The 12,517-nt window shown below is 51.1% G+C and overlaps 2 long non-coding RNA genes across 2 annotated transcripts; both read right to left on the reverse strand.

Moving 5' to 3' along the window:
- Window positions 1-350: 350 nt before the first annotated feature.
- LOC120496021 lies at window positions 351-1,432 on the reverse strand. The gene is made up of 3 exons (XR_005626199.1): window positions 1,169-1,432; window positions 1,000-1,089; window positions 351-465 (listed from the first exon to the last, which is right to left on the reverse strand). It is a non-coding gene; the product is annotated as an uncharacterized LOC120496021 (long non-coding RNA).
- Window positions 1,433-6,876: 5,444 nt separating this feature from the next.
- LOC120496015 lies at window positions 6,877-11,105 on the reverse strand. Its single transcript, XR_005626198.1, has 4 exons — window positions 9,983-11,105; window positions 9,523-9,594; window positions 9,305-9,413; window positions 6,877-8,825 (listed from the first exon to the last, which is right to left on the reverse strand). It is a non-coding gene; the product is annotated as an uncharacterized LOC120496015 (long non-coding RNA).
- Window positions 11,106-12,517: the final 1,412 nt, after the last annotated feature.

Consider the following 12,517-nt stretch of genomic DNA (forward strand, 5'->3'; position numbering starts at 1 on the left):
GGCAGCCCTGGCTCCAGCTCTGTGCAGATTCAGCAGGACCTAAATCATGTCCTTGGTGCTACCCAAGGACAGGGAACTTTTTCCTTCTTTGGTGGCTTTGGTCAGGCCTCTACAAAGCAAGAATGAGACCCCGAGACTGGAGGAGACTGGGGAGACCCTGGCTGACCTGGGGCTCCCGCAGCCCCACTTATGGGAGATCAAACTCTGCAGGACTATTCTATCCCTTCTTCTGCATCTCTCTCAAAGCATAAATGTTGTACAGTATCTATCATAAATTGTCTAGAAAGGTGGTGTTACATGATCTGTCTGAAGAAGAATGAGGAAAATATTTTTTCAGCCAAGCATCTGGGCCTTACCTTCTGCAGCATACAAGGCTTGGTGCACAACTTCCGGCACGAAATGAACCAGGAGGGCAAGAAAACCTGGAGCAGAATCCCCGTTTTCTCCAGCATGCAACTGCACTGCCTGTTCCCATGGGGAAAGACACAGAGAAAACTTAAAGAAATAATCTGAGAGGTCAGACTTTGGTTATGCACAGGCTGATGATCCCTGGCGCTGGTGCATTTCAGGCCAAGAGAAGCACTCAGATCCAATTCCCACACAGCCACATCTCCAATTGCAATTTGTCTCACCTGGAAGGTCCCTGTCCCCCTAACATGGAGGCACAGCAGAGCAGAGAGTAGAAAAGACTAGCATGAGGTTGAGGAAGAGCCGTGCTTATGCCCACCTGCATTCCCACCTCTACTTGGACCAGCAGAGCTGGCAGGCAGGGATTTGTCACATTCCACATCCCTGACCCACAGAACAAGCCAGGATTCTGTTTCCATGGGCTCTCTCCACCCCAAATCAGTGTCCATCTGGATACTCACTCAGGAAACACTTTTGACCCCAGTCCCGTTGCCTTCTCATCATTCCCACAACCATGGCCACTTCCAGGGACACTGAATGCCCACTACTGGGTGCCCACACCTTCCCCCTTTTCCCCTCTTCCCTTCTCACCTTCAGTACCCTGGACCAACAGGAGAAGTAGGGGGAAGAGCAGGAACAGGATCTTCATGGCTGCTGCTCCTGTCTCGGCTCTTCACAGGCCTGCAGAGGGGACACGAAGGCAATAGGGACAGGCAGGACCCAGGGTGGGCAGAATTCCGGAGAGGGACCCCCCACTCACCTTCCTGAGAAAGGCTTTGGTGTTCAGGCAGCAGCAAATGCAGCAGGAATGGCTGTGTGCAGATGCCCTTGGGGCCAGGCAATGCTGCAGTGCCCCAAACAGGCTGGGTTTATAGCAGTGCAGGTGGGTGGGACAGGCCCCAGTTGCTGCTGGCACAAGTGGCCTGGGCCAACCCGGGAGTGCCCCATGGCTGTGGGGGTGCTGGGGCTGGCCCTGCTCCCTCCCTGCTGCTGTAGGGGCAGAGGCTGAGGGGCCTGGTGGGGCTGTTGCAATCAATGTCACCGTCGTCCCCATGCAACACCTCTTGTGACACCCACGGCGCAGCGGCACCGGGATGGGCAGGAGAGGGCTGGGATGGACAAGAGAGGTGGGTTGGTGTTGGGAAGAGGAGAAATGAAGAAATGGTTTTCCTCTATGTGACCTCCCATTTTATCTGTTTTATCCCCATCCAACCTGGCCTTGGATGCCCCATCACTTCCAGGGATGGCACAGCCACAGCCTCTCTGGGCAACCTGTGCCACAGCCTCACCACCCGCACAGGGAAGGATTCCTTCCTAATATATTTGATTTAAACTCTGTTAATATGAAAACATTTCACCCTTCCTATCTGTTGTCTTTCTTTCCTACTGCAATTGAAAAACCAGCTGGTGTGGGGTATTCAAATAGCCACAGAATATAGAAAACAATTATGGAAATTTCAAGAACATCTTATTAGACACCAGGTCAGTGCATCTGACATTTATGAGGGATAAGCAGGGTTCTGTAGCTATGACATTTTATTAAAAATCCTTTCCTAGGATTTTTCCCCTCCTGTGGAGGTGGCAGCCTCAGGAAAGAAATGGAATCAGTAACTATCTGCTGCTGTGGAATGCAACAGGTTCATCTTCCATTGGTCCATGTGGATTGTTTTCACTTGATGACCAATCACAGCCACCTGTGTCGAGGCTGTGAGCCGTCGCAGGATTTTGTTAAGCATTCTATTCTATTCTTGTTCTTTGTAACCGTCTGATCATTCTTCTCTCCCTGTTCTTTTAGTACAGTTTTAATGTAGTGTTTTAATAAAATATATATATATATAAAATAATAAATCAAATTTCTGAAATGGAGTCAAGCCTCATGTCTTCACACACAGAGTGTTCACCACAACAGGGTTCTCTCTAGAGATGCTTCTGATAAAGGGGGAGCAACACAGGATAGACGACAAATTCTGCAAACCAGGAGATCCAGCAGAACTGTGCCTCCTTCTAATGCCAACCAAGGTGAAGAAATACAAGCTGGATGCAGCCATCACTTGTGAATCCAGTGAGTTTGATGCCAGCCATGCCACTGGGAGAAGTGACAGTCCTTGCCAGGCAGGAGGGTCTGTGCCATGTGCCCACTTTGGCAGCTCCTGCTCCAGGTGTTTGGCAGAGCAATCTGGTCCCCCCAGATTACATTGGGTCAGGTGCTAGGGATTTGCCAGCAGAACATCTTGGCATTTTCTCATGCACAATCCTGAGGTGTGAAGTCACAGTGACAAGGTCACAATCAGAAAAAATGTGAGAGAGGGATTCTGCATGCTCAGCAGTATCAGAGGCAGAACCTGCACATATCACTGATGGTGGGTTCACTGGGAGGATTTCATGAAGGGACTCAGGAAATGTGCCACTCTGTGCCAGAGCATCAGGTCAGTGCTGGTTTCCAGTGAGCAGGGTCTCAGTCTGTGTCCCTGCATGTGTCCTGCAAGCCACAGCACCACAATGTCCTTACACATGGCAGGATGACACAAAGCTCTGAGTTGGGAATCCTTGTCAGAGGTGTCAGAAGAGGAAACCAAAGCCTCCTTTTCTCTGGTGCAGGGGGAGAAACAGGAAAAGGAACTTTTGGGCTACTGGTGATTCCAGCCTGGTCTCTGTGCTCTTTCCCTCCCCAGTGCTCCAGACAGCAGCAGACAAGATAATAATGGATTGAATTTACGTAAAAATGGAGGTTTTAAGTGATGCTACAGTGAAGCTGTGCTGTGGACAGTGAGTATTCCATAGAGAAATAATGCAAATGAAAGAAGGCACAGCAAGCCTTTTAGTTCAGACATTTATTTTATCCCTATCAAATTCATGAGTTCCATGTGAGTTCCCCTGGTGGCAATACTATGCTCCCTGAGATTGTTCACTGCCATTACATTGAGGAATGGCTCCTGCTGCAGGTTTTGCAGCTGTGACCTTGGAACAAAGCTGAGGGTATTTTAGGGATGAAGCGTTGCCACTGTGACCACAGGTCCCAGTGCATGTCTTCTGGCATGGGAACAGAGTCCAGAGAAATGAATGATATCTGGGCTTATTAACACCAGTATAAGGATCGCAGTTCCCCAGAGGGAGCATCTGCAGGGCAGCCCCACCACAGGCAGCCCAGCCAGCCTGGCCCAGCAGGCACTGCCAGGCTCAGCGTCCCCAAAGCAGGGCCAGGCAGGAGCATCCCCAGGGACACAGGCGCTGCTCAGCCCCAGCACCATGGCCAGGGCCTTGTGCTGCCACCAAGGCAGTGGCAGCCCCAGGGCCAGCAGGCACAGCAGCCCTGCAGCAGCAGCAGCACACGCACACACGGCCCAGCCCTGCAATGCCAAAGTGCTGCTCTTTATTCAAGCCGGGAAAAGCAGCCCCTGCCCCAAAGACACCGGGCCTGACACCACAGGGCTCCAGCCCAGCAGCAGCCAGCAGGAGCAGCTGCCACTGCTGCTGGCAGCCCAGCTGGTCACGGCACAGCCAGCGAGGGCAGGGCATGGAAAGGTAGACACTGCTCTGTCTCCCTGTGGGAATCAGCCCAGTGCCTGTTGTGGGTGCTGCCCAAGGACAGGGAACTTTTTCCTTCTTTGGTGGCTTTGGTGAGTTGGGAGGCCCTGGCTGACCTGGCCCTGGCAGCCCCACTCAGGGCAGCTCCAAACCCATCATTGACTTTTCCCTTTTTTTTTTTTTTTTTTGGCATCTTTTAGAAAGCGTAAATGCAGGAGAGCATTTTCAACTGTTGGCAAGAAGGAAATTTGTAACAGATCTTTCTAGGGAAAAAAAAATTAATCTTTCCCCAGCCAGATTGCAGATCTTACCCTCTACAGCAGATGGTTTGTCCTGTACATCTACCAATAGGCCTTGCAGGGGGGACACATCTCCCAAAAGAACAGTATCCTCTTCTGTGTTTGCACTGAAGTTCACTTCCTATTTCCACGAGGAAAGGCACACATGCAACAATTAAAGCAACAATCAGGGAGAGCAGTGTTCATATAGTCAGGCTGATGCTCCCCATGCATTTCAGGCCAAGAGAAGGGCTCAGCTCCAGCCCCCCACATTCACATCTGCAAATGCAATGTGTCTCCCCTGGAAGGTCCCTGTGACCCTAAACTGGAGACACACTAGAACAGAGAGTGGAAAGGACCAGCGTGAGGTTGAGGAAGAGCTGTGCTGTCTCCCAGCTGCTTTCCCACCTTTGCCTGGACCAGCAGAGCTGGCAGGAAGGGATTCCTCACTTTCCACATACCTGTCCTGGCTGTGCCATGATTTGTGTGACCTCTGATGAAAAGTCTTTGTCCAGCTCTTGCAGGGATCATCCCTTGGAGTGATGAAGTTTTGGGACACTCAGTGGATGAACCACTGGATAAGAAATGTCACCTTTGTGGCCCAGGAAACCCCCCCATCCAAACACCCCATGGGGCCCTCTGCCATCTCTGTAGAGGAAGAGAACATCCAGAGAGTCCCAAGCAGGAACAGCTGGGTGCAGGCTTGGAGCCTGAAATCAAACCCCCTCTCAACCCACAGAAGAAGCCAGGATTCTGTCTCCATGGGCTCTCTCCACCCCAAATTGCTGTCTAGTTGGAAACTCACTTGAAAACCCCTTTGACCTCAATCCCCTGTTACCTTCTCATCACCCCCACAAACACAGTCACTTCCAGGGACACTGAATTACCCTGGTTGGGCTCACACCCCATTTCCCTTCCTCCCATCTCACCTGCAGCACCCTGGACCAGCAGGAGGAGCAGGGGGAAGAGCAGGAACAGGATTTTCATGGTTGCTGCCTCTCCCGGGTCTTCACAGGGCTGCAGAGGGGACACCAAGGCAATGGCGACAGGCAGGACCCTGAGTGGGGCAGGAGCCTGTGTTGCAGGGCTCTGTGGCTCAGCAAAGTGCAGAGGGGCTGCCTCCAGCCACATCTGATCATGTTTTCTCTACCTTTCTCTAAAAACAATTCTCAGGTGTGTACGTGCCTTCAAACTTGGGAGTATTCCATTGTCTCAATCTCTGGGAAATCAATAACCTACACTGATTCAATTACTTTCCTCACTAGTCTGCTAAAACCTTTTCCCAGAGCACAGACTGCAGATCTGGGACCCACTGTTGCTGACGAAATCAGGATAAATGGCCAGTGAAATTTGGAAAAGGCAGACGTAAAATTGTCATTGAACATTATGGCAATACAGGGCTGTTCCTCTTTGGACTTTATGTATCAAACACATGCCCCAAACACCCTGACCAATTCCCTTTGCTTCCCTGGGATCAAGAATATTCTCCCAGCTCAACTTGGCTGTGCCCATTCCCAATTCCAGAGTATTTTTATGATTCCCAGCAAGAACATTCCCCGCCCCACACTTGCTGTCCCTGCCCTGGGAAGCACTGACCAAGGGAGCAGCCAGAGGGCAGGGAAATGGCCAGAAACGGAAATCAATCTGTGCAGCTACTGAAAGCCTGAAAGGATGGGGAATCTCCATACTGATTTGGGAAAAGTACCTCCCTATTTTGCTAAGGCAGTCCCCATTCTCCCAAAAATTATTTCATCTCCCTCTTGTAGCAAAGGCTCCAACCAAGTCTCTCAGGCACTTAGGAAACCAAAATTTATCTTTCTGCATGTTCTGGACTCATAGACTTCTCTTAAAGACTTTTATTCTCTTTCCCAGGCATCTCTGATGGTCATGATTTACACCTGGATAATTCAAGCAGTTTGTGCTTCAGGAGATTCTGTGGTGATGGGCTTTAAGCAGAGACCCTGAGTGGGCAGGATTCCAGGGAAAGGCCATGCACTCACCTGCCTGGAGAAGATCTGGATGTTCAGGCAGCAGCAAAGGCAGCAGGAATGGCTGTGTGCAGATGCCCTTGGGGCCAGGCAATGCTGCAGTGCCCCAAACAGGCTGGGTTTATAGCAGTGCAGGTGGGTGGGACAGGCCCCAGTTGCTGCTGGCACAAGTGGCCTGGGCCAACCCGGGAGTGCCCCATGGCTGTGGGGGTGCTGGGGCTCTGGCCAGAAATGGGAAATCAACCTGTGCAGCTACTGAAAGCCTGAAATTATGAGGAATCTCCATACTGCTTTGGGAAAAGTGCCTCCCTATTTTGCTAAGGCAGTCCCCATTCTCTCAAAAATTATCTCATCTCCCTCTTGTAGCAAAGGCTCCAACCGAGTCTCTCAGGCACTCAGGAAACCAAAATTTATCTTTCTGAATGTTCTGGACTCATAGACTTCTCTTAAAGACTTTTATTCTCTTTCCCAGGCATCTCTGATGGTCATGATTTACACCTGGATAATTCAAGCAGTTTGTGCTTCAGGAGATTCTGTGGTGATGGGCTTTGAGCTGAGACCTTGGGTGGGCAGGATTCCAGGGAAAGGCCACGCACTCACCTGCCTGGAGAAGATCTGGATGTTCAGGCAGCAGCAAAGGCAGCAGGAATGGCTGTGTGCAGATGCCCCTGGGGCCAGGCAATGCTGCAGTGCCCCAAACAGGCTGGGTTTATAGCAGTGCTGGTGGGTGGGACAGGCCCCAGTTGCTGCTGGCACAAGTGGCCTGGGCCAACCCGGGAGTGCCCCATGGCTGTGGGGGTGCTGGGGCTGGCCCTGCTCCCTCCCTGCTGCTGTAGGGGCAGAGGCTGAGGGGCCTGGTGGGGCTGTTGCAATCAATGTCACCGTTGTCCCCATGCAACACCTCTTGTGACACCCGCGGCACAGCAGCACCGGGCTGGGCAGGAGAGGGCTGGCATGGACAAGGCAGAGTGATTCATGCTGGGAAGAGCAGAAATGAGGAAATGGTTTGCTTCTTTGCATTCTTTCATTTCCCTGATGTTATAAATACTCAGAGTGGGATGTGGATGATCTGACTGAATATAGCAATCTTGCTCTGCTTTGTACAGTGAGAGGAAAGACTTAGCTCTCATTTCACTTCAGCAACCTTGTCTGCATAGTTTGTAAAGAAGAGGGACAAAATAAAATTTCAGGTTTAGCACAGGGGAAGGAAGGGCCACAGCAGGCAGGGTTCATATGAACATCCCTCACCAAACTTTGCAGCTCTAGAGAGGATTGACAAAAAAAATTTTTGGTGTCGGTCTCTTCTCACAAGTGTGAATTGAGCAGAGGAAATGGCCAAAAGTAGAACCAGGGAAGGATTCAGTTGGGTATTAGGAACAGTTTCTTTGCATAATCAGTAGTGTTGGGACAGGATGCCCAGGGCCGTAGTGGAATTACTACCTCTGGAGTATTTAAAAGCCATCTGGATGTGGCATTTGGGGACTTGGTTTAGTGGTGGCCTTGGCAGTGCTGGGGCAATGGTTGCACTCAATGAGCTTAAAGGGTTTTCCCAACATCACCAATTCTATGACTCACTGATTCCTGGGGGATAATGCTGTCCCTAAGCCAGGCAGGGTCCCCAGTTACTCTTATACCCACAAGTACACTGACACACACACATGTAGTAAACCACTCAAATGCCAGTGCCCGAGGTCTGCTCCACACACAGGGAGAAGCCCCTGCCTTTCAAGGTACAGAGAATTGTCACTCCAGACTGCCTGAGATGGGCAGAGAGGCCAGGACATTCTGCATACTCCCATGGCCAAACAAATGTGTTCATTCCCACAGCAATGGCATCTTTTCAAGGGTCACCCAACCCAAGATGTGAACAGCGTCCTCCCACTCCGGTCTGATGGGATGAGGTGTGGAGCAGCACAGAAACAGCAGGGAGGGCTGAGGTGCTGGAACAGGACAAGGAGGAGCATCAGGGACAGCTCCTGTGGGTCACCATAGCAAAGGCCACTCAAGGGACACATCCTCCAGCACAGCTCTGCACGTGAGGCCATGGCTGACAGGGACAAGGGACATGGGGGACTGGCAGGACCAGCACAGGGATCCCAGTTCCCCCAGAGGGAGCATCTGCAGGGCAGCCCCACCACAGGCAGCCCAGCCAGCCTGGCCCAGCAGGCACTGCCAGGCTCAGCGTCCCCAAAGCAGGGCCAGGCAGGAGCATCCCCAGGGACACAGGCGCTGCTCAGCCCCAGCACCACGGCCAGGGCCTTGTGCTGCCACCAAGGCAGTGGCAGCCCCAGGGCCAGCAGGCACAGCAGCCCTGCAGCAGCAGCAGCACACGCACACACGGCCCAGCCCTGCAATGCCAAAGTGCTGCTCTTTATTCAAGCCGGGAAAAGCAGCCCCTGCCCCAAAGACACCGGGCCTGACACCACAGGGCTCCAGCCCAGCAGCAGCCAGCAGGAGCAGCTGCCACTGCTGCTGTCAGCCCAGCTGGGCACGGCACAGCCAGCGAGGGCAGGGGACATCAGCACATGGGCACATCAGCACATGGGGACATCAGCACATGGGTCCAGCAGCCAGAAGCAAATGGGTGATGTCCTGCTTTGGAATTTCAGGGCTTCAACCCATAAAACTGTAAGAAGAAAGCAGACAAGCACATCAACTGGTGTAACTTTCCCTGCCACTCTCTCCCCTGCCCTGCAATGCCCAGGGTGTGGAGCAGCAGAGTCAGGCTCAAGGGAGGTGAGGTGCAGTGCTTGGTGCAGACAGGTTGGAGCTGGGCTATCTCAGTGCTGGCAGCCCTGGCTCCAGCTCTGTGCAAATGCAGAAAGATCTGGATCATGTCCTTGGTGCTGCCCAAGGACAGGGAATGTTTCCTTCTTTGGTGTCTTTGGTGAGTGGGGAGGCCCTGGCTGTCTTTAGTCTTCTTCAGCCCTACTCAGTGCAGCTCCAAACACTCAAAGAATTTTCTCTTTCTTCTTGAGCATCTCTATCAAGGCATAAATGCAGGCAAGTATTTATCATGAGTCGTCAATAAAGACATTTTTAACAGATTCTTCAGTGGAAGAGAAAATGAGAAAGCTCTCCTTAGCCAGAAAAACCAGGTCTTACCTTCTGCAGCAAAAGTCTATGTTTGTACATCTTCCAATAGTTCTTAGAGGGGGGCGGCATCTTACAGATGAACAGATTCCTCCTCTCTCTCTGCATTGAAGGTTACTCCCTTTTTCCATGGGGAAAGACACACAGAGAATAATAACAGCAGTAATCTGGAAGAGCAGGGTGTGCTTGCAGTCCTGCTGGCAGGCAGGGACTCCTCACATCCCACATACCTGTCCTGGCTGTGCCGCGATTTGTGCGACCTCTGATGAAAAGTCCTTGTCCAGCCCTTGCAGGGATCATCCCTTGGGGTGATGAAGATTTGGGACACTCAGAGGATGAACCACTGGATGAAAACTGTCACCTTTTTGCCTCAGGAAACCCCCCCATCCAGACACCCCTGGGGCTCTCTGCCATCCCTGTGCAGGGCAAGAGATTCCTAAACAGGAATTGTTGGGTGCAGGATTGGGGCCTGAAACCAAACCCCTCCCTGGCTCACAGAACAAGTCAGGCTTTTTTCCTATGGTGTCTCTCCACCCCACATCAGTGTGCAGCTGGGAACTCACTCAAAAACCAGCTTTGACCTTGATACCCCATTACATTCTCAACATTCCCACAAACAGGGTCATTTTCAGGGGAATTGCTACTGGTGGGTGCTCACATTTTCCCCTATTTCCCCTCTTCCCATCTCACCTGCAGCACTCTGGACCAACAGAAGGATCAGGGGGAAGAGCAGGAACAGGATCTTCATGGCTGCTGCCCCTTCTGGGTCGTCACAGGGCTGCAGAGGGAACACCAAGACAATGGGGACAGGCAGGACCCCAGGTGGGGCAGGAGCCTGTGTTGCAGAGCTCTGTGGTTCACCAAAGCTGCAGACAGGCTGCTTCCAGCCACAAAAGATAACATTTCCTCCACCTTTCTCCTTAAAACATTCTTAGGTTTGTTCTACCCTTCAATACCTGGGGTATTACACTATGACTTGGTCTATAGGAAATCAATGACCTAAGAGGATTCATTCCCATGACCTTCCTCAGAGCTCTTCCAAAGACCTTTCCCTGAGCACAGACCACAGACCTGAGGCCAAGTTGCCAATTCAAACCAAATAAATGACCAGTGAAACTGGGTAGAGGGAGATAAAATTGCTTTTGGAACTGCTGAAAGCCTGGAATTATGGGAAATCTCCATACCACTGTGGGAATAGAATCTCCTTCCTTTCCTAGGGAAAGCCCCCATTCCCCCAGCAATGAGATTCTTGTCTCCCTCCTGCACCATCAAGGCACCATCACGGTCTCTCCTGTACTTAGGAAACTTCAAGTTAACTTTCCACAAGTTCTGGCCTCTTAGACTCACAGGAAGGCCTTTACTCTCTTTCCAGCGTCGCGGTTTAACGAAGTCTGATTTTCAGTTGGGCGCAGTCCACAGGCCGCAGGGGCGGTTCCCTGAAGAGGCCTGGCAGAGCCAATCAGCTGGCTAGTTTTGAAGATTGACACCTGGTTCAACCACTTAAAAGAGTTGAACACGCCCCCATGAAGGCACATTTAAAAACCAACAAAGGCCAGGAAAGGTCTTTTGGCTTCCAGGCTTGGAATGGTAACTGGCCAGGCCGGGCAGGCCCTGTGTGGCCAGGCTGGCTCGGCCTGCAGCAGGACGTGGCATGGCTGAGATTTCTGCCCTCTGAGGGGTGGTGAGCAGGCTGCTGAGCCCCTCACAGGCCTGCCAAGCCCTGTAGGATTGTGCCCCCTAAGGACAAGAGCGGCAAAGCTATCCTTTGTCCCCCAAAAAAGGAAAGAAGACCAGAAGTTCCTCTCAACGATTAGGTGAAAAGCCACCTCATAGGACCTCAGAGACTTCACCAAAAACTCGAGGTCATCTAATTGGATAGAAGCCAAAAAGTCCTGCCTGGCCCATCAGGTAGAAAAGAAGAGAGCAAAAAGAACTAAACTGCTTTTGTGAGGTATTTATACCAGGAGCAGACCTCTGTACCTGGCTTGAGTTTTTCTGTTTGTTATTTTGCCTTTTATTAAACCCTTTTTGTTTCTAACACTGCAGCAGAAGCCATCCTGCTTATTATATGCCCCCAAAAGCTAATAGCTAAGCTATCCTTGGGTGTGTTAGGTTCCCTTTTGAGGGTTTATAAGACCTGGCCCGAGAAAAAGAAACCTAACAAAGCCCCTTCCTGATGGGGCCAGGCCCCTTTCCCAGTTAGAGGAATAGCAGATTTGTCTTTACAAACAAGCTTGGGTCTGCTGGTAGAGAAAGCTAGCACTAGGAGATGAAAGAAACAATGGGAAGGATTCCACTGATTGATGAATGGAAAAAGATATTTGCTTTTACAAATAAACTTGAGGTTTACCAAAAAATGAAATTAGACATTGAAAGACGAAAGAAATAATGGGGAAGAAAAACCCCTAAATTCCATAAGGATTAAAAATTAAAAGGGAGGGTTATACATTAGAGGGAAATCTTTGTTATCAGGTGTATTGGGAAGTCTGTACCTCTCAAGTACCTCAGCCAATGGGGAAAGAGAAAAGGGAAATAAGGCTGGAAAATTAAGATAAAAAGGGAGGCCCCAAAAATTTGAGACCCCAGGAGAATGCCCTATGGCCTCTCCCTTTATTTGAATAAAGTAAAAGGTCTCCTCTGTCTCCTTTTTGGACATAAACCTCTGATGTTTGTCATTTAATTTTCCTAACACCAGTGGTGCCCACGGTCCTTTATTCCAGCAGCGCCACCAGGCCATGCCAGGGGCTATGCTGGCACCGAGAGCAACCATGCAGCCAAGACCAGCACTAGGAGTGGCCCCACAGTTGGGCTGGGGGCAGCTCCGAGGCCAGGAGCAGCCAGAGCCAGGACTGGCCACATGGCCATTCCCATTCTGGACTGGAAGCAGCCACGTGGCCAGGATTGCGCGGCCGAAATCGGCACAACCGGGACAACGGCGCACGGCCGTGGCTGCCTCGGCATGGCTGTCAATGAATTTTGTTTAGCTGCTTTTAGCCAGCCATGCTGCGGACAGAAGGACAAAACTGGCAGCAGTAGTTTTTCTTGTTTTTATGTTTCACATGAAGAAAAGTGCTGAGTAGAGCTGGCAGCCATTACGGTTCATACGGTGTTGGCAGATACCTCGTGACCAAGAGAGAGGCACGGCGAGTGATTTCCCTGATGCAGAGTCTGGATGAGATCAACCTTTCAGCACTGCAGAAATCTATAAAAATTGTTTCAATTGAT

The sequence above is a fragment of the Passer montanus genome, unplaced genomic scaffold (assembly GCF_014805655.1).
Source record: "Passer montanus isolate IOZ18808 unplaced genomic scaffold, ASM1480565v1 scaffold94, whole genome shotgun sequence".
NCBI classification, from domain to species: Eukaryota; Metazoa; Chordata; class Aves; order Passeriformes; family Passeridae; genus Passer; species Passer montanus.